The 26449-nt window shown below is 34.3% G+C and overlaps 1 pseudogene; it reads right to left on the bottom strand.

The window, feature by feature from the left end:
* Window positions 1-13002: 13002 nt before the first annotated feature.
* LOC140806635 (putative pentatricopeptide repeat-containing protein At2g01510) lies at window positions 13003-26135 on the bottom strand (annotated as a pseudogene).
* Window positions 26136-26449: the final 314 nt, after the last annotated feature.

Below are 26449 nucleotides of genomic sequence, written 5' to 3' on the forward strand. Positions count from 1 at the left end.
TAGATATATATTTTTCAAAACTGATTTTACAATTAAAATAGAAGAAAGAGATATTCAACTTACAAAACCTTTTGAAACAATAAATTTATTTTCCCAAAATTCTTTACAAAAACATAGAGATAAAAATTATAAATACCTTCATATTGGATTAGTCCAAGTTGGAATAAAACCTTTAACAAAAGAAGGATTAAATACCTCTATTCTTGCTATTTTAAGAGATACCAGATTCACAAATTTTGAAGACTCCTTGTTAAGTTCCGTTGAATCTAGTCTGTGTACGGGACCAATTTCTTTTAATTGCTATCCAAACTTTTCAGTCTCCTTAAATGATAAAAATATTCTAAAATCTTTAGTTCTACAAGTTAAAACTCATAATTATAATATGCTTCAAGGTTCATTTCTGTACCCTTAATTTTTAAAGTACATTATAAAGCCATGATTTCTGCTTTTGCGACAAAAGTAAAATTTCATAGTAAAAAAGGAGAAACTCTTTTATTACAAACAGATTTAAGAAAATCTAATACAGTAATTCCTAAACCGATTCAATGGAAAGATATAACACTTCCAGAAGAATGGATTTTAGAAGGTATTGTCAAAACAGAATTTATAGAACAAGAAGAATTCTTTTTGAATATTGGGATCATTTATGTCTTTATAATATCAAGAAGGAATTGTTGTCTTTTGAAAGCATGTTAATTTGTTTTTCAGATTCATTACTAGATGTAATTAATTCATCTATTTGTAAAGATTCATTTTCATCTTTAGAAGAAAATTTTTCTAATTCTGACTCAGAAGAATCAATTAAAAGATTAGAAATTTTATTTAATATTTCTTCATTTAATTTTAATTCATTTAATTGTTTATTCAATCTACAATAATTAGCAATATGTCCTTTTTTATGACATTTATAACATTCAATATCTTTAAATGATTTTTTAGGATATCGTTTGAAAATTTTTAAATTTCTTATAAGGTTTCTTATAAAATTCTTCTTTTGATTTAAAATTTTTCTTATTGTATTTAAATTTTTTTAAATATGGTTTTTCATTAGATTCACTACAGTTTCCTAGGCATTTAGAAGGAGAAGGTTTATTATGATTTATATCAAATTGTTGACAGAAAGTTCCTAATTCTTGTTTCGTTTTTTTCATTTCCCATTTTAAATGTTTTTTGTAATTTTAGATCTTGACATATTTTTAAACCTTCTTGTTGAGTTAAACTAATTAATTGACCATAAGTAAATTCATTATAAGGAATTATTTGTTTTCTACATGATTCTCTAATTTTATTTCTAACATTTTCTCCTAAAAGAGTTGGTAATCCTGCTAAGAATTTTTCTTTCCAAAATGGTTGATTAGAGTCTTCCCTAAGCATGAATCTGGTTAGAAAAGTATTTTTATACCATTGAAAATCACTTAATTTTTTACATTTAAGATTTGATAATAATTCAACATTTTTATCTTTTAAATGTGAATGATCACCTATAAAATGTAAAGAGATTATTTGGATTAAAGTATCTACAACATCTTGTTGGGGATTTTCATCTTGATCTAAAATTGGTATCCCGTCTTCATATATATATATATATATATATATATATATATATATATATATATATATATATATGTATGTATATATATGTAACATTAATAATCATTTTTATTTATTATTATTATTTTAATAATAATAAACAAATAATACATTATCCTTTTCATTAATGCACTGCAGGTCATTTATTATTTTCTTCACGTGATTGTCTACAATTTGAAAACTTTTAACGACAAGGGTCATGCTTATTATAAGAAGGAATTAATTCGGAATGAATGTAATACTTCTTTCTTCTCCAAGCTTTCTGAATATTTTGTTCCAAACTTTCTCTCAAAATTTTTCAAATCTCGTAAAAATAATTTAGAAAGCAAATCTACAATTTTTTTTTTTTGAGATTTCAAAGAAGAACTTCAAGATGCAACCGAAAACAAATTTTCAGGTAAGTTCTTAATATTATTATATCTGATTTTCATTTTTACGTAAACTTTCAGAAATTCCAAAATTTCAGTTTTTACGTAAACTTTCAAAAATCAAGTTCTTAAAGTTCATGATATCCGAAAAATGAAAACAAATTTTCAAGGCAGAGGTAACACGGCTCTGATATCAAATGTTAGAAACTTTTCTAGAAATCATGTTTCTGCACGTATATAAACATGATAAACAAATATGCAGAAGCTAAATCGAGCGTTAATTCCGATCATTGAATCATCTTTAAGTATTCTGATATCCCTTCGATTGAAGTTTTCTAAGCACTCCAATCTCTCTATATATGGTGTATTATTCTGTATGAAATTGTATGTTTAAGGACCTCAAAAGCTTGTATATATAGGCGTCTCATATCATCAATGAGTTAATGCGGGAGCACGAGATTCAAAAGAAAAATTGTTTACACATCTCAATTTTTCTAAAGTTGAGAGTGCATATGCAAATTTTGTCAAAAAAATGTAGAATTGTCGGTAAATTTTTTTTTTTATTTTTAAAATAAAAATAATAATAAATAAAAAAATTAATTAATCAATTACCGACAATTTTTGAAAGCTAATTGAAGACATGAGCTCCTTTATTAACTCATTTTGCATGATTGAATCAGAATGAATTGCATGCACTTCATATTCAACCTTCGTTAATCTTCTCCTCTCGGATGTTTTGCTCTCAAAAATTTAATTTCAGAACTTGAGACTCCGGTCAAGAAGAAAATTATTCGAAGAATTTTTCAGGTAAATTTCTTATGATTATTATGTTCGAACTTCAAGTTTCAAATTTCTTACGTAAAACTTCAAAAAAAAATTCTTAAAGTCAAATATTTTCAAGGCAGAGGTATCACGGTTCTGATACCAAATGTTATAATTTTTTTATAAAAAATCATGTTTCTGCACGTATATAAACATGATAATCAATATGAGGAAATAAATCGAGTGTTACCTTCGGACATTGAAAAATTTTGATTTCTCTGCTGTTCTTTCCGGTTGAAGTCTTCTAAGCACTCCGTCCTCTCGATAGATGATGTATAATTTTCTTATGATGGTGTGCTTAGGGACTTCAATCGCTGCTATTTATAGGCATCTCATATCATCGAGGAGTGTATCGGGAGCCGAGAATCAAAAGAATAATCGTGTACGCATCTCAATTTCTAAAGTTGAGACGGTGCATGTATCATTTTTGTCAAAAGTTGTAGGCAATGATCGTCGCCAATTCCTACACGTCTGTTCTTCTTCTGATATGTGTCACATTTTCTTAAAAATAAATAATTGACCAAATAATTGAAGACAAATTCTTCAATCTTTGTCTTTAATTGTGGAACACTTTCGAAAGCCAACACACACACACACACATATACATAACTAACATTAATCATTATTTTTTATTATTTTAATAATAATAAACAAATAGTACATTATCCTTTTCATTAATGCACTACAGGTTATTTATTTTTTCTTCACGTGATTGTCTACAATATGAAAACATTCAGTGACAGCCATGCTCATTATCAGAAGGAATTAATTCGGAATGAATGTATTACTTAATCTTCTTCAAGCTTTCTGAATATTTTGTTCCAAACTTTCTCTCAAAATTTTTCAACTCTCGTAAAAAAAAATTTAGAAATCAAATCTACAATTTTTTGAGATTTCAAAGAAGAACTTCAAGATGCAACTGAGAAAAAATTTTCAGGTAAGTTTTTTAATATTATTATATCTGATTTTCATTTTTACATAAACTTTCAGAAATTTCAAAAATTTCATTTTGTATGTAAACTTTCAGAAATCAATTTCTTAAAGTTCATGATATTCGAAAAATGAAAGCAAATTTTCAAGGCAGATGTATCACGGCTCTGATACCAAATATTAGAAATTTTTTTAAAATCATGTTTCTGCACGTATGTAAACATGATAAACAAACATGCGGAAGCTAAATCGAGCGTTACCTCCGATCATTGAATCATCTTTAAGTATTATATGATATCCCTCCGATTGAAGTCTTCTAAACACTCCAATCTCTTTATAGATGGTGTATTATTCTGTATGAAATTGTATGTTTAGGGACCTCAAAAGCTTGTATATATAGGCGTCTCATACCATCAATGAGTTAATGCGGGAGCACGAGATTCAAAAGAAAAATTGTTAACGCATCTTTATTTTTCTAAAGTTGAGAGTGCTTAAGCAAAATTTGTCAAAAAATGTGTGCAATAGCCGTCGTCATTGTTGACACACATTTTTAATTTTCCTTTTGAATTTTCATTCTAATATGTGTCATAATTTCTTACACACATTAGTTTGCAGTTGACCATTATCGAATTGAGAGCATAGCTCAAGAACGAATTTTTCGTCAACCCAAGTCACGATCTAAGATAAAATATATTAGATTATATTCCTTGTCATATTCTATATTGCTAATGTGTTATTTTACTTCTCTAATGACCGAAAATTTTCAAAATTTAAATCTTTGTGCACTACACAATTTTCTAGTTGATTAGTGCTTCATGAATCTTCCTAGATTTCAAAACATTTTTCATATCTGGTGTACTTTATTTTTTTTTATACTTTCTTTCAAAATACTAATCTTGTTTACACTTAATTTCTTGCATTCTGTATATTATACTTTATTTTGTTTGTTTCATCTTAATAATTTAATATCAAACTGGTAACGGTTGACGAGTAAGGCACACAATCAAAGAATGATATTGATGTTGATCAAGGTCAGATTTCGAATCCCCAGATGCTTGGATTAATTGCATCTATGGAAAAGGGCAAACATTCCACGATGTTGCTGATTTTAGAAGATGTTTGAAAATTTATTTTGTAGCTACAAGAAGTTTATTTATTTATAAAAATAATGATAGCTAAAATTTAGTTGCTATTTGTAGTGAAAAAGTTGTGGATTGGGAATCTATAGCTCTAAATATAACGCAAATAATATATTTGGGATCTAAAAATGCAACTTGCAGCATACATGTCGTGAGGAAAATTTACATACTATGAGGCATCCAAGAGCCGATACAACTTGGATCGCTCATTTGGTGAAAGAAAAATTGATAGGAGAGTCATCTTATCGTCTTTGTACAATTAGGAAAGACTTACAAAGAAATTACAATGTAGAGTTAGACTACCATAAAGTGTAGATAGGGATGTAAATGAACCGAACTGTTCGCGAGCTTTTCGGATCTCGGCTCGTTAAAAAGCTCGTTCGGGCTCGTTCGTTAAGCTTATCGAGCCGAGCCCGAGCCTTATTTTGGGCTCGACAATTTTGTTGAGCCGAGCTTGAGATTAATGATGTTCGGCTCGTTAGCTCGTGAACATGTTCGATAATAGGTTCATGAGCTAGAGCTCGAGCTCGGCTCGTTTAGCTGGCTCGTGAGCTCGAGCTCGAGCTCGGCTCGTTTAAGTGGTTGATGGACGAAAAAAACGGAAATATCAGCGACGGTTTTTACTATATAGCGACGGTCTGCAGTAAAACCGTCGCATATTAAATTAAGCGACGGTTTACTAAAACCCGTCGCTATTATAGCGATGGTTTATATCAAACCGTCGCTATAATAGCGACTGTTATGAATAAACCGTCGCCGATTAATATAAGCGACGGTTTTAGCAAACCGTCGCTGATGGCAACAGTTTTGGGGTTTAGGGTTTAGGGTTCAGGGTTTTAGCAAACTGTCTATAAATTGTCGCGTTTAGAGTCGTTTGTAACATTTGCACTTAGTCATCCTGAGTGTTTATTAAATAAATATATCCGTTATCCTTACAATCGAAAAAAATGTCAGAACAAACCATATTTAGACGAAATTACAAACCATTTGTGTTTCCTAATAAAAAATACAAAATTGTTGATGTCAATCGAAAAAAGAGTCTTGGATACTACGAACCATTTGTGTTTCCTACGCAAGCCTCGCAAGTTGTGTATTTGACTTATCCAACAACGAAGAGAGCAGAATCAGATTGGATGCATGTGAGTACTCTACGTAGGCGAGCTTATGTCACTGATGTTGAGCCAAATACTGAGCATAATCAAATTGATGCGAACGATGCATTTCAAAACAACGAAAGTGGACCTCATGACATCTCAACTCAATTTCTTTTATCGTCTCAAAATCTAGTCGATGTTAATGTTATGTACGACAACGAAATTGATTTGAACTGAAAGTGAAACAGAAGAGGTTCAATATTCGAGCGACGATGTTCGTGACATTTATTGAATTGTACTTTGGAAAAAATATATATTTCATTAATTATAAATGTTAATGTTTTTACAATTATTGAATTTACTTTAGCGAGCACGACATGGCAGAGATCCAACGTCATGGGAGCTATACGTTCACACACATCGACATGCAGATGGATCTTTCGTTGACACGCGATCCCGCCTGCTCCACGTAAGTTTATTAAATTTCTTTATTCTCATCAACGTTACATTAAGAAAATTCAATTTGATTCATTTTAAATCAACATCACAGGAGGAGATGGAGCGCTACATGGCTCATTCATTTTGTATGAAACACTTGTATTATTATTTGCAGATTAATAATATGATTACATTTCTCAAATTTTGTTAATTTTTTTTCGATTATACAGTACAATATATTTTTATTTCAGATTTAAATAATTATAACATTTAAAAAAAAACAATTAGCGACGGTTTTTTGTTCAAACTGTCGCGATATTAGCGACGTTTTATAAAACCCGTCGCTAATGGTGACGGGTTTAACATACCGTCGCTAAAATAGCGACGGTGAAACGTCGCCGATCTAGATCGGCGACGTTATGCTTAACCGTCGCTATTGGCAACGTTTTTGTCAATACATGTCGCTATTAGCGACGCTTTTACTCAAAATCCGTCGCTATTAGCGAACCGCCATTAACGAGCCGAGCTCGAGCCGAGCCCGAGCGTCATAATTTCCGAACAAGCCGAGCCCGAGCCGAAAAAATAGTTAAACGAGCCGAGCCCGAGCCAGCTACTGTTCGGCTCGGCTCGGCTCGGCTCATTTACATCCCTAAGTGTAGAAGGACAAGGAGCTAGCGATGCATGATATTCATGGCACGTAGAAGGGATGCTACGATAGAATTAGATGTTATTGTCATACGGTTCGAGAAACAAATCTTGACAGTGTTGATGAATGTGAGATTGATCATGTCAATAATAAATTTAAACTTGGATGAGAGTCACGTAAAAAAAATAACTATAAAGGTTGTATCCTACTTGTTATTTCGAAAGATATCAATGATGATCTTTTCACAATTGCGTATTTTCTTGTGGATACAGAGAATGATGTTAATTGGAAATAATTTGTTATCATTTGAGAAATGTCCTAAATTTTTATCAAATACTTTCGGTTCAACGAGTGCACTTTTTTGATAGACATCATGAGATTATCAATATAGTTAAGCTATTATTTATGGGTAGTCATCATGCATATTGCTCGACACATTTAGGTGTTGCGAAGTTATAAAAAATACATTGGTCTTTAGTATTCAAGAAAGCTATGTATGTTCCATCTTTTTAGGAATATGAAAAACGTATAAAAAAAAATATCCATGATTCCATGCCACTTCCAGGTATTTCATTGCAAAATATGAGCCACAGAGTTGGGCGTATGAGTTGTTTCTTTGTAACATATTGTCTGTTATAAATAATAACATAGAAGAATGTTTGAATAATTGGGTTAAACTGGCTCGTTCTCTCATATTGTGACCATGGTTGACCACATACTGATAGACTTAATTTAATTGTGGTGATTGTAGTCAAAACCAGTAGATCGCGTTGTAAAACCAGAAGATAGTATAAAAGCAGAAGTTCTCGTATCGCCTTAACAAAGCAATACTCTTCGAGTATTTGTCAGCTTAGATAAACAAAAGCAGAACTTGACTTTTACTAAATCAGAACCTATCGATCATATATTAAATATTATCGTTACTCTACCTAGTACGAGTAATAAATGCATCATTAATACTGAATAAAGATTTAATATGTCTTACTTATTTTGGTATGAAACAAGACTGATTGTTCTGAAGCCTTTTTGCAGGAACTTTTTTAGGCAATAAAGCGGATTCTATCAGAAGTCAAAGAAGCCATTTTGTTTATAGACGTTGGATTCAAGACTTCTATAAATACACAAGATCAACGACATTTATACATTACCAAAAACAACGATTGCATTCTCTATCATACGAACGTCGTTTTCAACACTTAAAACTACTTATCATCTTCAAGCTCAATATACAGAAAAGCAGCACACACTTCATAATAATTATCTGAGCTTTTGAGATCATATTGTGCTGACTGTTTCTTACTCTCTCTACAATCATAATCACGTTACTATATATTTGAGAAGAGTTTGTAAACTGGAAAAGAGTCTTTTCCAGAACTTTGTTGTATTTGTTTTATTGTGTTGAGAAACTAAGAGTTTCAGTAGGCAAAGGATAAGTCCTGCTGAAATGGGTGTGTACATGTATTGTACTGTAAAACCCAAAGTCTTTTAGTGATATCTTCTGGAAACAGAAGAACGGGAGATGTAGAAGATTTCATCTTAGAACTTCCGTAAACAACCATTGTCTACTGCCTACTGTTTTATCTTTATTCACCCTTAAACCATCATATCGTTTCCGCACTATATTGTGGTCTGCTGGTTATACACTTGAACAAGATTAGCTATAATCTCTAACAAGATTCTAGCACCCTTCGTAAAAACGACCGTCAAAGTAACGAGTTTATTCACCCCCTCTCTAAACTCTATATCAATCCCCAACACATACAGATTCAAATAAAGAACATGATGCAACATCGACGTGTACCAACATTGGCAAGGTTAAAGAATTAAGTCCATCTAAGGAGAAGGCTCTTGCTAGTGTATATCTTGAATCTCGGAAGTTGAAAGTGCGTCAAAATGTAATTGAAGATTTGAAGTAGTTGATAATTTGCTATTGATTTAGCAGATATGACTTGTTAATGCAGAGGTTAACAAATCAATAAGCTTCCACGTAAGCATGCTTGTGCCACCATTGAGTCGAAGTCACTATCTTTTATGATTTTTGTGACAAGTATTTCAAGATTGAAATGTTATGCCAAGAATACAAAAGAATTCATAATCAAATCCCAAATTTTGACATTAATATTTCCTATATGATGAAGTAGATGTAATCAACACTCTTAATGTGCGTAGTTAGCCAGGCCAACGGAGGACTAAGAGAATACTATAGCAAGTTGAATCACGCATGTCGAAGTGTAGTCATCATACGACATGCCACAACAGGCGTAACTGGAAAGAAGCTATAAACTAGCGTTATTGTTTCATTGAGTTGGTGTTTGAATTATTCGTGGAATTCTTAAATATTTTAAATTTTGTATTGCACAAAGTTTACTATATTATTATTTGTTTGCTGATAAGTACTTTTAATTTACACTTTGACAGGAAAAAAAGATTGCTAGAATGTGAATCAAGCATGGTGTCACCTTCGAGAAGAAAGACAAGCTCGAGTGGTAGGATTGGTGATTTACACATTGCGTAATTGTTTAATTCTATCAAAGATGTCTGGCAAGACATTGTTTGTTGTATGGTGTGAACCTTTGGTTGTGTTACTGGTTATGTTGCTTTGTATTGTCGATAAGTTATAGTTGCAACATATAAAACACGTCACTCTACATAATCAAGAAAACATATACTGAGGAATATGAATCAAATAAAAAAGGAAAAAAAAAAAACAAGTAAAATTCATATGAATCTGCACAATTGTGTCCATGAAAAAAAATTCAAATCAAGACTCCAAAGTTCACTTCTGCATAATTCTTATATAGACATTAATATATAATGTGGAACATATTCATTAAAAAAAAAACGATAGACTTGAGATCCAATTAACACCATATACTCATCTTGCCAAACTTTGACACTGCAAGGGTAGAAATTTATTTTCAAAACAAATACGATGAAAAAATATTAAGTAAAAGGGTTGTTGATCATAAATGTACATGAAATTAATATATTGTGTGTATCAGAAGTTATTTTTGTGTTCGGGTGTTTTCAACACGAGCGCACAACATTCAAAGAAAATTAATTATTGACACAAAAGTATAACTTGAATAAATATGGACCAAATTAAATTATGCACAAGTATGAATACTTGTGCAATGGCTCATGTCAAAAATTCATTAGAAAATTACGTAAATTGTTTATACCAAAACAATAATAGTGAAAATAATAAAACTAAATTCCTTGAAATACCAAGGAATTAAAATGAATAAAATTCAAAAGAAATACTAGATGCATAAAACAAAAAACGTATTGCTTAAAAACCAAACGAAATCACTCTTTAACCAACACTTCACGTAATGTCGTTTTTCAAGTTTCGTCAACACCAATCAGCAACACGGTAAATCTATGAATCAATCACCCAAACTATTCACACGAAAATCTCCAATACTGAACTTGTGTATGTTCAGAAAAACTCCAGTAGCTACACAAAGTAATCGATCGATCACACAAAAGCTTTTCATCAAAATAGGCTCGGTTCTCGTATTTTTCTTCCATGCAACTACTCCTCTACCGACCTTCCCCCAAGAGCCTCATACACGGCTATAAGGCTCTACATATTTATACCCAATGCTTGACCTAAAAACAATTTCATAAAAGAGTATTATAAAATATGGAAACAATATTTTCATTAGGGATAAAACTTTTTTAAATAAGGATAAAATATCTTAGAGATAAAAGTCATATTAAATACAAATCTTATAATATCTAGAGATAAATCAAGCAATATATTATCATTTATAAATAAATCAAACAAGATTTTTTAATATAGAAAGGAAAAATCTTAAATTGATACAATATATTATCATTTAGAATTAAATCAAACAAGATTTTTTAATATAGAAAGGAAAAATCTTAAATTGATACCAATTTAGCAAAAAATAATAAAGGAATAAAATATTCATTTCAGTCTCCTTTTTTTTTTTTTTTTGCCTTTTTGGACGAAACATCAAAAATGATAATCTTGATTATTTCAGCATTAAGTTAAGCTCCCCCTGCGTTATAGTGTATGTAACTTTCCGAAAATTTAAAAGTTCATGTAAACAACATGCATACAAGTTATTAAATTTATTTTGTATTTTATTAAATTTTTTTAATGAATTAAATATTTTTTTACAAGCTCGTTCTCAAAAATTCATAAATTATGCATGCATGCAACACTGCTGAAAATTTCACCTTTAAAAATAATAGTAATCATCTACCGGATAAAAATACTGCAGTTTAAAAATAAAACAAATAGAACGAATAAAAATCATGATAACCAATAACATAATAAAATGAATGAGTAAAAATATTCATGTCAACTCCTATCTCATAAACATGATGTGTGGAGGAAATAGTGTCCTCGGTTTCGTGTGCGCATATCCAACTCCGCCTACTCAGTCTTTGGCACCTCCAATCTCTTGATCAATTTGCTCACCTGCATCATTCACACCTAGTGAGTCTAAAGATTCAACGCACTTGTAACGTTATAGCAAGTACATATACATAACAAGTAGTAGTGAAAAGTACTGTAATGAAAAGGCGTTTCATAATCGTAAAAGTCGCATGCATAATCATAACCTGTCGAAGCATAAATATTTCCATAACATATCACATCATATCAGCATATACTTGTTCGTTTTTCTTAATTTGAATTTCGTTCATTAGTTGTGACTTTTGTATTATCATGTCAGTCGATGAATCCATCTACGTGTAACCGTTGTTCCTGACGGCGGGGAAGCATTACCCGTCCACTGAGCCCTGGCCTTACATGTCATCGTGTCATCGTATTAGTGACAACCAACTCACATCCTTCAAAACATGTCATCATATTCATCACTTAATAAAACTATGCATATACGTAATTTTTTTTTCTTAAAATCAAGCATGCAACGATTTTTTCATATTTACATAAAAAGTCATATTCATGGTAACATAAACATTTAAAACATGTCAAAACGTGTTTAGTGCACTGCCATGACTGCTAACTCGACCTGAATACGCCCCTCTTAAATTATAATTCAAAGATTCCTAGTCAACCTCACATGACCCAATCGAACCCTCACCAAGCTTGGTCAAAACGACGTACCAATACACAAACGAACCAATAGTGCTTAAACAAAAAGTTCCTCAAACCCTGGACTAGCCCCTAGGCGCTCACATTGTGGCGCTACGGTGCTTAGTTAGCGCATAGGCGTCAGGCATCAACGCTGCAGCTTTACATGTTCGAAGACCAAGTGTCGTGGCGCCTAAAGGGCAGCGCCGCGACGCTTACCCTGCGATAGAAAAACGTCCAAAGACATCGATGCCACCTTCTAACCTACTCCTAACTAACCCGAGCCAGCCCCGAACCAACCGTTCCTAGACCACCCTAGGACCCTCCTGAACCAATCTAGTCAAAAAACTTCGTTGGAAAAAGTTATCTCAAGAGAAAGAAAGTTGAAATTTCGAGTACCTAGCTAGGTAACCATTTACAAACTAACCATCGCTGATTTCTACTCAATTTGAAAATGGTAAGTTTTGATTAATAATAGTCTTCTTGGGATTATAAATAACTGGGTCAAAACGCTTCTAGTATAATTAATTATTGTTATTTGCAGTCTTATCTCATGCACAAAATCATACGTAAATATATAACATCATCTTTATTTTGTATTTTTTTCCCTATTATCTCATTATAGCCACTCACTTTTAAATCAGTCCAACAACTTTAACATCATTCCTTAAAAAAATAACTTACAATTTTTATCTTAAATAAATGTCGCATCGTCAAGTTGGAACCTGATAAAGAAAAATTTAGAAATGAACATGATGTTTTTTGGAATTTTTATGTGACTCTAGGACAAAAATGAGTCTAGAATTTCTCGAATATTATTACTTTGTTTGTATAGTTATTGCCACTTTTAAGATATATTACAAATATATATTTATATTTTATTGTCGCCTTCATGATAACATCATGTTTTCAAGTGACCCCATCGGCCCAAGAGATCTACCATGCAAGAAAAATGTTCATTCTCAGGCTGAATGTGTAAGACATGTCTCATCATTCTAAAATACGCCTTCTACTATCAAACCCACATCGCTGCATGCGGTAAGAAGCCCTACAAATCTCCCTGCATTAGGTTGAATCCCCTCTCAAAAAATATATTGTTTGACAGATACTAGTTAAATAATAAAAATATCAGTATAGGGTGTAAAATTGTAAATTTGTGTTTTATCAGATTTAAGTGTTGTTTCAAATGTTGTCATATTTAAGACATCATGCAGCGGGATATTATATTTTGTAACACAAATTGACTTTAAATATAATGATAGAATAGTTTAAATTTGCACAAGTATAAATACTTGTGGGGTGCCTTATGGCAAAAAACAATCACTAGAAAATCGAATCGTTTACAAAAATCAATCACTAGTGATTAAGACTAAAATCAATTTTCTCAACACGTTGAGAAAATAAAAGCTTTCGAAAACAAACAACAATAATAAAACATCAATTAAGAAAGCAAAAAAAAAACGTGATGCCAAAAGAGGAGCCACGAAAACGATATTCAGCCAACTTCGTCACAGATGTTGTCTGCAGATGTCCCCAACATTCAAGACAACACGCGATCACCACTCTTCAAAACAGCATGATCCTTGATGACTTATTTCTCTGATATTCACGGCGTGCACAAGTGCGTATATGTATGTTCGTGTGGGAAGAAGCTCTTTACCAATGTCCTTGATATCTTATTTATATGTGTAAACTTTTTCTCTTCAAGGAAACCTATTGCACAAGAAAAGTAAGAGTTTAATTAGAAATAAATTCTTTTTAAATATTAATACTATATCTCATTGAATCATTATCATAAATAGCATATCTAAAATATATTTTCTCAATTATCTCATCATCTTAGAAAGGCAAAATCTCACAAGATATTATATGAAATCAAATTAACAAGGAAAAGATAATATTAGAGAAATCATTTAAATCTTAGGAATTAAATCAATTAAATTCGAAATTATTATTTTCCTTCAATCTCCTCCTTTTTGCCTTTCTCGGACAAAATGAGATCAAACCCATTTATCCTTGTTTAGCTCAATTCATCTCCCCCTGAGTTAGAGAATTTTTTTCTCCCCCTGAATAAAATAAGGTTCGCACGGGTGTTGTTAGAATTGTTGGCAACACTTGAAACAACACATGCCCCATTTCATTAGCAGTTTACTGAGACATCAGGCGCAGAAACAAAATATAAACAGAAACATCAGCAAAAATAAGACAGCAAGAACATCAGCATTAAAACAAGAAAGACATGAAGTAAAAGTTTTAAACTTCATCATCTCCTCCATCTCCTTCATCTATCTCCTCTTCTTCGTCAGAATCATCAATATCCTCCTCATTATCCTTGGTCCCTGATGGACCAGCCTCTGTTTGATCATCAACTCCCTCTTTTTGTCCGGGAAAGACTCCTACCTGCAATAGTAGCCGGAAGTGTGCAGCCACATCTTCATAGCAGGCCATATCAGCCTTTGCTTGCTCAATTTTTGCCATAGCACGATCAATGTGCGTTTGCACTTCTGGGATAGTGAGCATGATGAAAGCAGTGGTCTGTGGAGGATCATGAGTGCTTGGCGGTCCAGTAGGTGCTGCAGAAGTATTACGGGGCTCGGACCAAGGAAGATCAACCTTCTTATTTCCTTTGAAGAGAGCGGGAACGATTTTCAACAGCTCACTGTCATCTGTGGAGTGTTCTGTGATGTCCTTAATAAATCCTTGTGACTCCAAGATAACATAAATGAGAGAGGGAAATTGAAGCTTAGATGACTTCAATCCTCCATGTGCATACTGCATAACAGTTTGAAAGATCAAACGCCCAAAGTTCAAGGTGCAGTTGCCAATGGCAAAAAAGGTTAGTGCCTGAAACTTGGTAAGTCTCATTGAATTTGTCGAGGGAGTCCAATTTCAGATAGCTATTTTGTGAAGGACAGAGTATAGTGAAGTCAAGGTGGCTGCAGATAGCTTCTCCGGATGAGAAGGGATTCGGTTGATCATTCCTCCTGTTAGTACAGATGTAACCTGGTGGAGGTCAGGTTGAATCTCGTCGTCAATATCAGGAGTGCCATAGTAATTTTGAAGTTAAACAACCTATTGCGCACAAAAACCTGGCCAAATTTAGCCGATCTTTCATCACCAACACCCGATGAGATGTTGGCATATAATTCAAGGAGTCAATAGGGGAGTACAGAAGACACGATAGAGAACAGACCGCGAGATTTGAGAAACTCGATCAGATTTTTCCGGGAAAAGGCTTCAATGTCAACATTTCGTTCTTCAATAAACTCCTGGTTGGTGTAGAGGGACCAGTTGGAGAACGATTCCTTTGTATAGAACATGTTGTGGAAACTGCTTGACAGATCATAATCGCTAAGGTCGATGTTGTCCGAGGTGTCCTCAGCATCTGACACAACATCCATAGGTTCAGAAGCAGCTTCGTTACTGGCATCACCAGAGGCGGTGGCCTCATGAGAAGTTCCCTCAAAGTGAGGAGATGGTGCACCAGAGTCATCACTTACTGAATGTTCATCTGAGGATTCCTCTATAGCATCAGCCGCAGGTTGGTCAGAAGAAGGATGTGTCGGAGAAGCAAATGAGGACTTCTTGGCCTTCTTGAGATTAGCTAGGATTTGAGGCAAGGACACCTCTTCCTCATCGGATGGAGTAGCCTCCTGCTGTGCAGTGACTGGTATGGTATCGGATGATGTGGAAGTGCTTTTACTGGAGGAAGAAAATGCCGATTTTGTAGTGGTTGATGGTGTAGGCTTTTTACAGGACACTAGCTCATAGTCGGCGTCGTTGGAGTCGTCACCTGAGCTATTGTCTGGATCAGCAAGTGAAGGATGGCTCGGCCCTTCACCCATTCAGCGGAAACGCTTTGATGTAGTCAAATCAAGGTTGTAACCTGCTTGTCTCTTTGAACGGCGAACAGGGGGACGTGGATGATTAAAAACCTGTATTATTGACGAATTCTCAAGATCAATCGCATTTCCAGGCTTACCTGGGAGAATTACTTCCAGTGGTGTGGGTTTTTCAGCAGCGAGAACTATGTCCATAGGAGAGGCTTCCTGAGGTGTTGCTGGAGATGTTGTCTCTGTGGGGGCAACATCATTCGTGTGACCCATTTTACTCTGTATGTCATGGCGATCATATTCTTTTCTTGCCATTGAAATTGGTGAAATTTAGATTGCGAGAAAATGAGGAATACAAACACAGAGAGATAAATCGCGTGAGGGAGACTCGAAAGAAAAAAAAATTGAGAAACTGTTATGCAAATAATGATGAGTTAGCTGTTGCAAATCAAGAAGATAAGCATGAAATCACAGTGCAACGGTAACAAAAATTCAATAACTGATTAACTCCAACGGTAAAAACAACGGACATAAAAAAATAACCGTTACTTTCTTCAGAAATTATCGAGATAATTATGTGAAATGTTAATTCAAAAATAATTCCAGAAATAAAACCCACATCGAATTTAACTCCACTGAGCATCAAGAACACATGAATTCGATTTTCTGCAAAAATTGGATTTTTATTGAAATTTTACTTTGTTGAAGTACTCATAACCTCATGACACAACAATATTCACAGTGTTATGTTTATGCATGACCTATTTATGCCTAGTAATAGAATGTAACAGAATTAGAAACATGAGAATACGTATGAGATAGTTAACGGATGAAGTGTTGTTACAAATGTTGGCAACATCTTCTGACAACACGCACAATTCCAGAAAAATAATTTGATTTTTCTCCACACTTGGTGACTTAGTAACTATTGATCATAGAAATGGTAGCTCCCACACTAGAAAAACAGTCTTCTTTTGGACTCCTCTAGGTAGTTTTTTTTCCATTTTCTTCTATTTTGATTTCTGTATTAAATTCAGAAGTGGTAGCTTCCACACTAAAAGTACAGTCTTCATTGGACTCTTTTAGGTAGCTTTTTTAATCTTTTCTTCTGATACAGAGCATGAATATAGATATTTTCAATCTACTCAAATTACCTTTCACATGGGACAAACTTATGATGTACATGATTATCCTTCACTAATTCATGTCCAAGTGTGTTAAACAAGATAGAATAAGGAATCGTAAGTGTAACAGAAGATTAAGCAACATCATTCTAACACATTATATCACAGTATGCATGAAAATGCAGAATGTTTAATGAAAAAAAATGCACATGCATGTTAGGTGTTGTCCGAGATGTTGTAACATCTGACACAACATCTATGAATGATCAGGTAGAACACATGATGAGAGATTTCCTAAGGTTGGAGAATCTCTCAAAGTCTAATGCTTTTGTGAATATGTCAGTCAATTGGTTATTTGTATCAACAAATTTCATCCGAATCAATCCTTTCTCTAATAGATTTCGAATAAATTGGTGTCGAATGTCAATGTGTTTAGTACGAGAGTGTTGTACTGTTTTTTGAAATGTTTATTGAACTAGAATTGTCACATTACACAACTAAGGGTTCACTCTTAAGTCCATAATCTTCTATCATTTGATTCATCCACAATAGTTGAGTGCAACCACTTCCTGCTGCCACATATTTGGATTCAGCAGTTGAAAGTGAAACACATTTCTGTTTTCAACTATTCCATGATATCAAGTTATTTCCTAGGTAAAAGCAGCCTCCAGAGGTGCTTTTTCTATCATCCAAATCCCCTGCCCAATCAGCATCTGAGAACCCTACTAAAGTCAAGTTGGTGTCGTGAGTATGCCATAATCCTAAGTCAATGGTTCCAGTTATGTATCGTAGGATACGTTTTACGACTTTTAAATGAGAAATCTTAGGATTAGATTGGTATCTAGAACATAAGCAAAAATTATACATTAAGTCAGGGCGGCTAACAGTCAAGTACAGGAGACTTCCTATGATGCTGTGGTATAAGGTGTTGTCAACATTTTCGGCAGCATCATCTTTGGATAATTTTTCATTTGAGCCCATAGGTGTCTTTATGTGCTTGGTGCTTTCATTTGCAAATTTGTTTATTAGATTTTTGGCATACTTACTTTGACACAAGAAGATGCCATCATGTATTTGTTTGATTTGCAGACCAAGAAAGAAATGTAATTCACCAACCATGCTCATTTCAAAGGTAGTAGATATGCATTCAACAAAATCATTAACATGTTTTTGGGATGAAGAACCAAAAATGATATCATCAACATAGATTAGACAGATAAAGATCTCACATTTGGATTTTTGAATAAATAGTGTTTTATCTACCTCACCTCGTTTGAATCCAATATCGAGTAGGTAATTAGTCAATCTGCCATACCAAGCACGTGGTGCTTGTTCCAAACCATAGAGAGCCTTTTTCAAGTTGTACACATAATTCAAATTATGTGGATCTTCGAATCCTTTAGGTTGTCTAACATATACTTCCTCACACAAGATATAATTCAAAAATGCACTTGTGACGTCCATTTGGGACAATTTCATTTTCATGTAGCATGCGATGGCTAGCAAGATTAGGATTGACTCAATGCGGGCAACAGGAGCAAAGGTCTCATCAAAATAACTCCTTCAACCTCTGTGTACCCTTGAGCAACCAACCTTGCTTTGTTTCGAATTATGTCCCCCGACTCATCAGTTTTATTTTTAAAAATCCAATTTGTTCCAATTATATTACCATGGTCAGGAGGTGGAACTAAATTTCAAACATCATTTCGAGCGAACTCTTCAAGCTTATCATGCATAGCATGGATCCAAAACCCATAATTTAAGGCTTCGTCAATATTTTTAGGTTCAAATTGAGATACAAAACATGAAAATCTGACATGTGAGTACATGGTACTCATGTACACTAATCCAACCATCTTTCGGTAATCGACTTTCTCTTTCTTTCGAGTTTGGACTTCACCTTGCACACTTCTAATTATTTGAGATGATGGATGATTTCTCTGGATCTTAGTCGGTATATTCTGTCCATCATATGCTGTGTCATCATCATTATTTGCTTCGTCCTCAAATTCAGTGACTTCTGTGTCACGTGTTGTGCTAGATGTTGTAACATTTGGGAAAACACTTGCATTTTCCAGTATGATTTGGTTTTCCAGAAGGTCTTCAATGTCATCATCAGCAGTTTTCTTCTTGAGATCTTCACAATCATCAAAAACAACATTAATGGAATCCATAATAGTTCTATTTGTTATGTTAAACATGTGATAGGCTCGAATATTAGTGACATATCCCAAAAACAAACATTTATCACTTTTTGAATCAAACTTTGCAAGTTGATCCCTGTCATTCAAAGTGTAACAAACACAACCAAAAACATGAGAATATTTAAGATTGGGCTTCTTTCCCATGATTATTTCATAAGAAGTCATGGTTGAACCACTTCTCAAGTACACCCTATTTGAAATATGGCAAGCTGTATTAAAAGCTTATGCCCAAAAACGCTTTGAAATATTCTTTGAGGCTAGCATCACCCTTGTAATGCCCGAGATTTTTATCCTGATAATCTGTAATTATTGATTTATGATTTGATATGATTATGAAGGATCGTTCCGAGACATGAAATGGGATTGCATGGAGATTTAATGTGCGAGGACAGTACCATTCGCGCACATGCGCGATAGAATGCACGCACATGCGCGAAATGGGCAGAAGACCTCGCGCATATGCGCGGAGTGAGGGCGTGCATATGCGCGAGCTATGCGAGGAACAAGTGTGAAGTCCAGAGAACCTCGCGCATATGCGCGGAGAGGGTTCGCGCATATGCGCGAGCTGTCGAGAAGCTTATCACCGAGACCAGTAGGTCTCACGCATATGCGCCGGTTGAGGTCGCGCATATGCGCGAGACGTGCAGCGTGAAGGAAGAGCCACATAGCCTTCTCATGCATGACTTATATATATAAATGTACGAATCCTTCAGAATTTCAAAAAAAGAAGAATCGAGAAAGGCTCCTGAGAACTTGTGAAAAATCCCTACGCCTTTATATTTGGATCCGTCCGTTAGATTTTGAATCTGACTTTAGTACTGTGCTCCTATCGATGCAGGCTACAACTTGACGTAAGTTTTGCTACGTTCTGATATCTTTTGAAATTATGGTATTGTCAGAATATGATATGATTCATATATGATGTTCTTATTAATTAAACATCGTATAATCGAAATCGGACTAAAGAATAAATACCATATGGAATTGTTATGAATTTCGGAGTTGATTGGATATCAGAATTGAGTCGTTATTGATTATGAGATGTTAGAATTGATATCTGATAGATATGATATGGCGGGGTATATTGAGATTATGGCATTATGCCGTTGAAACGGAATTTGATTGGATTCTGATTATATCCCATAGTGATTTGCACGGGTGTTGATATTATACTCCTTGATATTGTCATTGCCAGATTGATATTGATAGGCTTTGAGTTCGAGTCTTTGACAGAGTCAGAGTAACAGAACGAAAGGTATAAATTAATGTTGAGTTGAGATTGCATAACTCGAGTGAGGTTTGATTCGAGTTTCCCTAAATCACACACCTTAGTTTATTGCAGTGATATTTGCAATCAATAATATTGATGTGTGTGGTCTATTGATTCATAGACAATGTATGTATTGAGTCATAGACTGATTCGTCTAGCTATCGGCTGATTCGCCTAGTCACTGGCTGATTCGCTTAGTCATTGACTGATTCGTCAATTCTGTGGCCGATTCGCCCAGACACTGGATATATGAATTATATCGATACCGTTTAGGAGTTGATTCATTCCTATCGACTGAGATTCGATATATTTGTCAATATCCAGACACCGGGATCCCTAGATTAGAAATGAGTCGAGTCCGAGTCTGAGTGTGATTCATTGCTTGATATTGATTTATGTTTCTGATTTGATACATGTTATGAATATCTGTTATATGCTTTTATATTGTGTATATTATTGCATGTATACATTGTTTATACTGAGATGTATTTCTCACCGGAGTTATCCGGCTGTTGTCATGTTTTGTATGTGTGCATGACAACAGGTGGGGCATGATCAGGATCAGGAAGAGGATGAGAGATTCAGGATTAGCGTGGAGATCCGGACTTAGAGTAGAGTGATTTCAGTACTTGACATAGCGACTGAAATTTAATTAAGTTAAATAAATGTTGTGCAAGATTTGTACTATTACACTGACAAGTGTATCAGATTTATTATCTTACGTTTCCGCTCTTGTATATTTTTTTAAAAAAAATTTATGTCCCACTATTACTTAGTATTTAACTTTGATCTTAAACAATTAAGTATTGAATTAGGTTCGGGTCCCCACAACCCTAGTCATTTCTTGCAAAGTCATGTTCTTGCGTTCAGCAATGCCATTTGGTTGTGGGGTTTTTGGTGCTGAATATTCACGTGAAATTCCTTTCCTGTCACAAAAAGATGAGAATGAAGAGTTTCAAATTCCTTACCATGATCAGTCCTAATCCTTCTCACATTTAAATGATGGAAGTTTGTGATTCTTGTGACCAATTGTTTAAACACATCGAAAGTTTCTGATTTCTCCCTAATAAAACTATTCCATGAAAACCGTGAGAAATCAACAACACATACAAAAGAGTACTTCTTACCTCCAAAGCTTTCGACTTCCATAGGACCCATAAGATCCATGTGTAGTAATTCCAGATAGCGTGTTGTCCCAGATGTTGGCAACACTAGGTGTGACAAGCGAGTCTGTTTTCTTTTTTGAGAATCTCCGCACACATATGGTATCCAGACGAAAGATTAGGCATACCTCGTACTGCATCATACTTACTCAAGTTCTTCAAGGTTTTGAAATTTGCATGTCCGAGTGTTTGATGCCAAATTTCAAGTTCAGTGATTTGTGCATGTTTGCATGAATGTTCTTCACCTATTTGATATCAATTATCCGAAAACCTTGTACCTGCCATAATGCGTATGTTAGATTCATCAAAAACTTCACACACATGTTTATTAAACTTGACATGCAAATTATCATCGCACAATTGACTTATGCTTATCAAATTTGAGTTTAATCCTTCAACATGGAGCACAATGTGGAGCTTTGGTAGTCCTTCAACATTCAAAGTTCCCTTTCCAACAATCTTTCCTTCAGCTCCCCCTCCATAGGTTACTCTGCCATATTTTTGTTCAACATAATCGATGAAATATTCTCGTGACCCTGTCATATGGCGTGAGCTTCTACTATCAAAGTACCAATAACCTGCAATGTTAGTTTTTAATGAAGTATAAACAACATTATAGTGAATTTTTACCTTTGGTAACCATACCTGTCTCACTGTAGGTCAATTCTTGGAGGTGTTGTGGGAAGTGTTGTGCAACATTTGGGGCAACATCCGCCTCGGCTTTTGATTTATGCGGTCATCCCTAAGTTTATAACAGTAGGGCCTGATATGACCAGAATTAAAACAGTAATGACATACAAACCTGCGTTTTCTTTTCTTAGTCACGGGTGCAGCATGTTGCCTTTTTGGTAGAGAGTTTTTGATTGGAGATGTAGGACGTGTGTATGTAGCAGTTTTTTCTTTCACAAAGATAGTCGACTTGGATGATTCATCAATCTCAAACACATTGTCTTTGAAGCCTAAACCTTTTTTTATCATCTCTTCCCATCAAGAGTATGGAATCAAACTTCGATGTGCTCGAATTGAACTTGGATAAGGTTTCAGTTGCCTTTTGAAGTTCTTCTTTGGTCTTACCGAGTTCTAAGTCCTTTTTGCTCATAATTACTTCAAGTTTGGCAACCACGACTTTTAGATCAGTGTTTTCCTTTACAAGAGTTGAGTTAAACTTGTTTCTTTTGGTCCAATCCTCAAACAATTCTTCATAAAGCTTTTGAACACTCTCAATAGTCATCTCTTCATCATCAGCTTCCAATTCATCATCTACACTCGAATTTCCAGAAGTTGTGGATTTTAAACACACCGATTTTTTGCAGATATTGCGGCCAGGAGTGGCAACACCTATGGCAACACCTAAAGGATTCACCTGCAGCCTGCGATTTTTTGTCAATAATGCAGTCAAGGAGGTGTGATTATTTTCATCATTGAATTTCTCCTCCTCATCAGATTATTCATCTCTTAGAGACGTATTGTAGCCTTTGTTCTTTCGCAATCTGTTGGCACATTCATTTGCATAGTGTCCGAACCCTTTGCATTCTCTACATTGTACTGAATCATACTTCTTTGAGTTAAATTGTTCTTTGACTTGGATATTTCGAGGGTTGTACATCCTTCTTCTTATCTCTGATTCTCTTCAAGTAATCCCCGAATTTCTTTGTGATAAAGGAGATAGAGTCTTCACAGAGGTCTGATTCATTAACTTCTTGGGATATTTGAAGGAGATCATTATAGGAATCGTTCGAGACTTGGAATGCAATCGTATTCCCCTTTTATTTCTTCTGCATGTCCATGTTCATTTCGAAGGTTCGAAGTTAACTAATCAAGTCTTTCAAAGCCATCTGAGATGTGTCCTTAGCCTCGTCTATTGTACAGATTTTTACGTTGAATCTTTCGGGCAAAAAACGGAGAATTTTGTTAACTAATCGTTCTTTAGAGATTGGATCTCCAAGAGTGAACGCCTCATTTGCATGTTCCCATAGGCGACGATCATAATCTAGTATGTTCTCAGATTCTTCCATCCTCATCATCTTGAATTTGGAAGTAAGCATCCTTAGTCTAGTTCGTCGCACACTTTTAGAGCCTTCACAATGTCTTTAGAGAATATCCCATGCATCCTTGGCCGAAACACAATTAGTGATAAGCCCGAACATATTCGTATCAAACGAAGAAAAAAGTGCATTCAATGCCTTTGAGTTGTAATTAATCTGCACTTCGTCAGTAGTCCAGTCACTTTTCGGTTTGTTAGACTATCACCATCTTCGTCCAGTCTCCTTGGTGGAGCCCAACTGCTTAGAACTCGTTGACATGCTCTCTCATCTATGTATTTTATATGAAACCGGATTTTTACTTTCCATAGACTGTAGTTAGTTCCATCTAAGACTGGTGGTCGAAGTGCTGTGTTTGCGAGTGATGGATCCATTTGAATAGTTCTGTCAAACAAAAACAAAAACCAGAATCAACACTTAGTATATCAAGAGTAGGCTCTGATATCACTTGAAAGATATATTGTTCGACAGATACTAGTTAAATAATAAAAATATCAGTATAGGACGTAAAATCGTAAATTTGTGTTTTATCAGATTTAAGTGTTGTGTCAAATGTTGTAATATTTAAGACAACATGCAGCGGAATATTATATTTTGTAACAGAAATTGACTTTAAATATATCGATGGACAAGTTTAAATTTGCACAAGTATAAATACTTGTGTGGTGCCTTATGGCAAAAATCATTCACTAGAAAACCAAACCGTTTACAAAAACCAATCACTAGTGATTAAGACTAAAATCAATTTTCTCAACACGTTGAGAAAATAAAAGCTTTCTAAAACAACCAACAATAATAAAACATCAATTAAAAAAGCAAAGATAAAAACGTGATGCCAAAAGAGGAGCCACGAAAACGATCTTCAGCTAACTTCGTTACGGATGTTGTCTACAGATGTCCCCAACAATCAAGGCAACGCGCGATCACCACTCTTCAAAACAGCAGGATCCTTGATGACTTATTTCTCTGATATTCGCTGCGTGCATAAGTGCGTATATGTATGTTCGTGTGGGAAGAAACTCTTTACCAATGTCCTTGATCTCTTATTTATAGGTGTAGACTTTTTCTTTTCAAGGAAACCTATTGCACAAGGAAAGTAAGAGTTTAATTAGAAATAAACTCTTTTTAAACATTAATACCATATCTCATTAAATCATTATCATAAATGGCATATCTAAAATATATTTGTTTAATTATCTAATTATCGTAGAAAGACAAAATCTAATAAGATATTATATGAAATCAAATTAACAAGGAAAAGTTAATATTGGGAAAATCATTTAAATCTTAGGAATTAAATCAATTAAATTCGGAATTATTATTTCGCTTCAGCATCAGCTCAAAAAGCTGAATGGCTTCTCTTCCCCGTCCATTGTTGGCAAGAATTTGTATCATTACACTCCATAGCACGATGTTCCGAGTTTGGGTTTCTCTGAAAACTGAGCAAGCATCATTCAACTTTCCACATATTGCATACACGTCGATCAAAGATGAACACAAGATAACGTCGTTTCCATGTCCTAATTTGTGTGTACGAGCATGAATCTGCTGGCCAAGCTCCAATCGGGCAGTTTCAACACAAGCATTAAGAATGGTAGTGAGAATAGACAAATCTACCTCAAGTTGCCCATGAATGTGGAGCTAAAACATACCAAGGCATTTTTTATCTTACCATGTTGAACGTACCCAGCAATCATTGTACTCCAAGAAACAGTTTGAGACTTTTTATCATCGCGAGAGCCCTATGAACATCTACTCTGCAATTCACCAAAAACCACAGAAGCCTTCTCCATTCCCTGCATTTACAGTACATATCAATGAGTGATGTGATGACATATGAATCTTACAGCAAAACCATTTTGCAGAAGTCCATAAAGGATAGTGTTCAAACTAGAAACACTCTTAAAATGCAATCTCTTGAAAAAATCAAGAGATATCTCCATCTCACAGTTGCTTAGAAATGCAGCCATCACAATGTTTCAAGAATTAGGATATTTATCGTCCATTGGTTCAAAGAAATTAAATACACAAGCAAACCTACCAGACTTAGCATAAAGATCAAGAATTGCATTGTTCAAAGGGACATCCAAGTCAATCACATTTCCCATTCGGACCCCATTATCACCAACACATATACAGCACTTGATAACACTTGACAAAGTGAAGGCATTGGGGGCAACAATTCCCTCCATCTGCATGTTACTGAAGCAGTCCAAAAGCAGCCCCGTGATACCCATATCCAGATAATTCCGAGAAGAGAGTAGTCCAGATTCTAACAATCTCTCTCAGGAATTTTGTCGAAGAACTTCGTGGCGGACTCAAAATGGGAATCTTTCAAGTAGAGGCGCAAGAGATAATTACCAAAATGCAGCATTGGAAGACATTCATTTGTTATGAGGTTAGACTGGAAGATAACGTTGTTACTCGAGAGGGAAACATAATCTTTTTCATAACCTTGTCGTCCAATTAACAAATAACAGAAGAATTGTTGAAAATTTTAAATGATAATATCTTTGTCATTACTGTCTAGACGTTGGACTATTGTCCATAATTTTAATTTTTAGAAAGACGATGTTTCTGTAAATTGTTATAGAAATATATCATTTATTTTGATTTTTAATACGATATGAATTGTTAAAGATACATGTATATTTAAAAAAATTAGATATTAACGTCAATCTACACTTTTTATAACATTGATTTTATTTTTAG

Source organism: Primulina eburnea, chromosome 12 (assembly GCF_022965805.1).
Source record: "Primulina eburnea isolate SZY01 chromosome 12, ASM2296580v1, whole genome shotgun sequence".
NCBI lineage: Eukaryota > Viridiplantae > Streptophyta > Magnoliopsida > Lamiales > Gesneriaceae > Primulina > Primulina eburnea.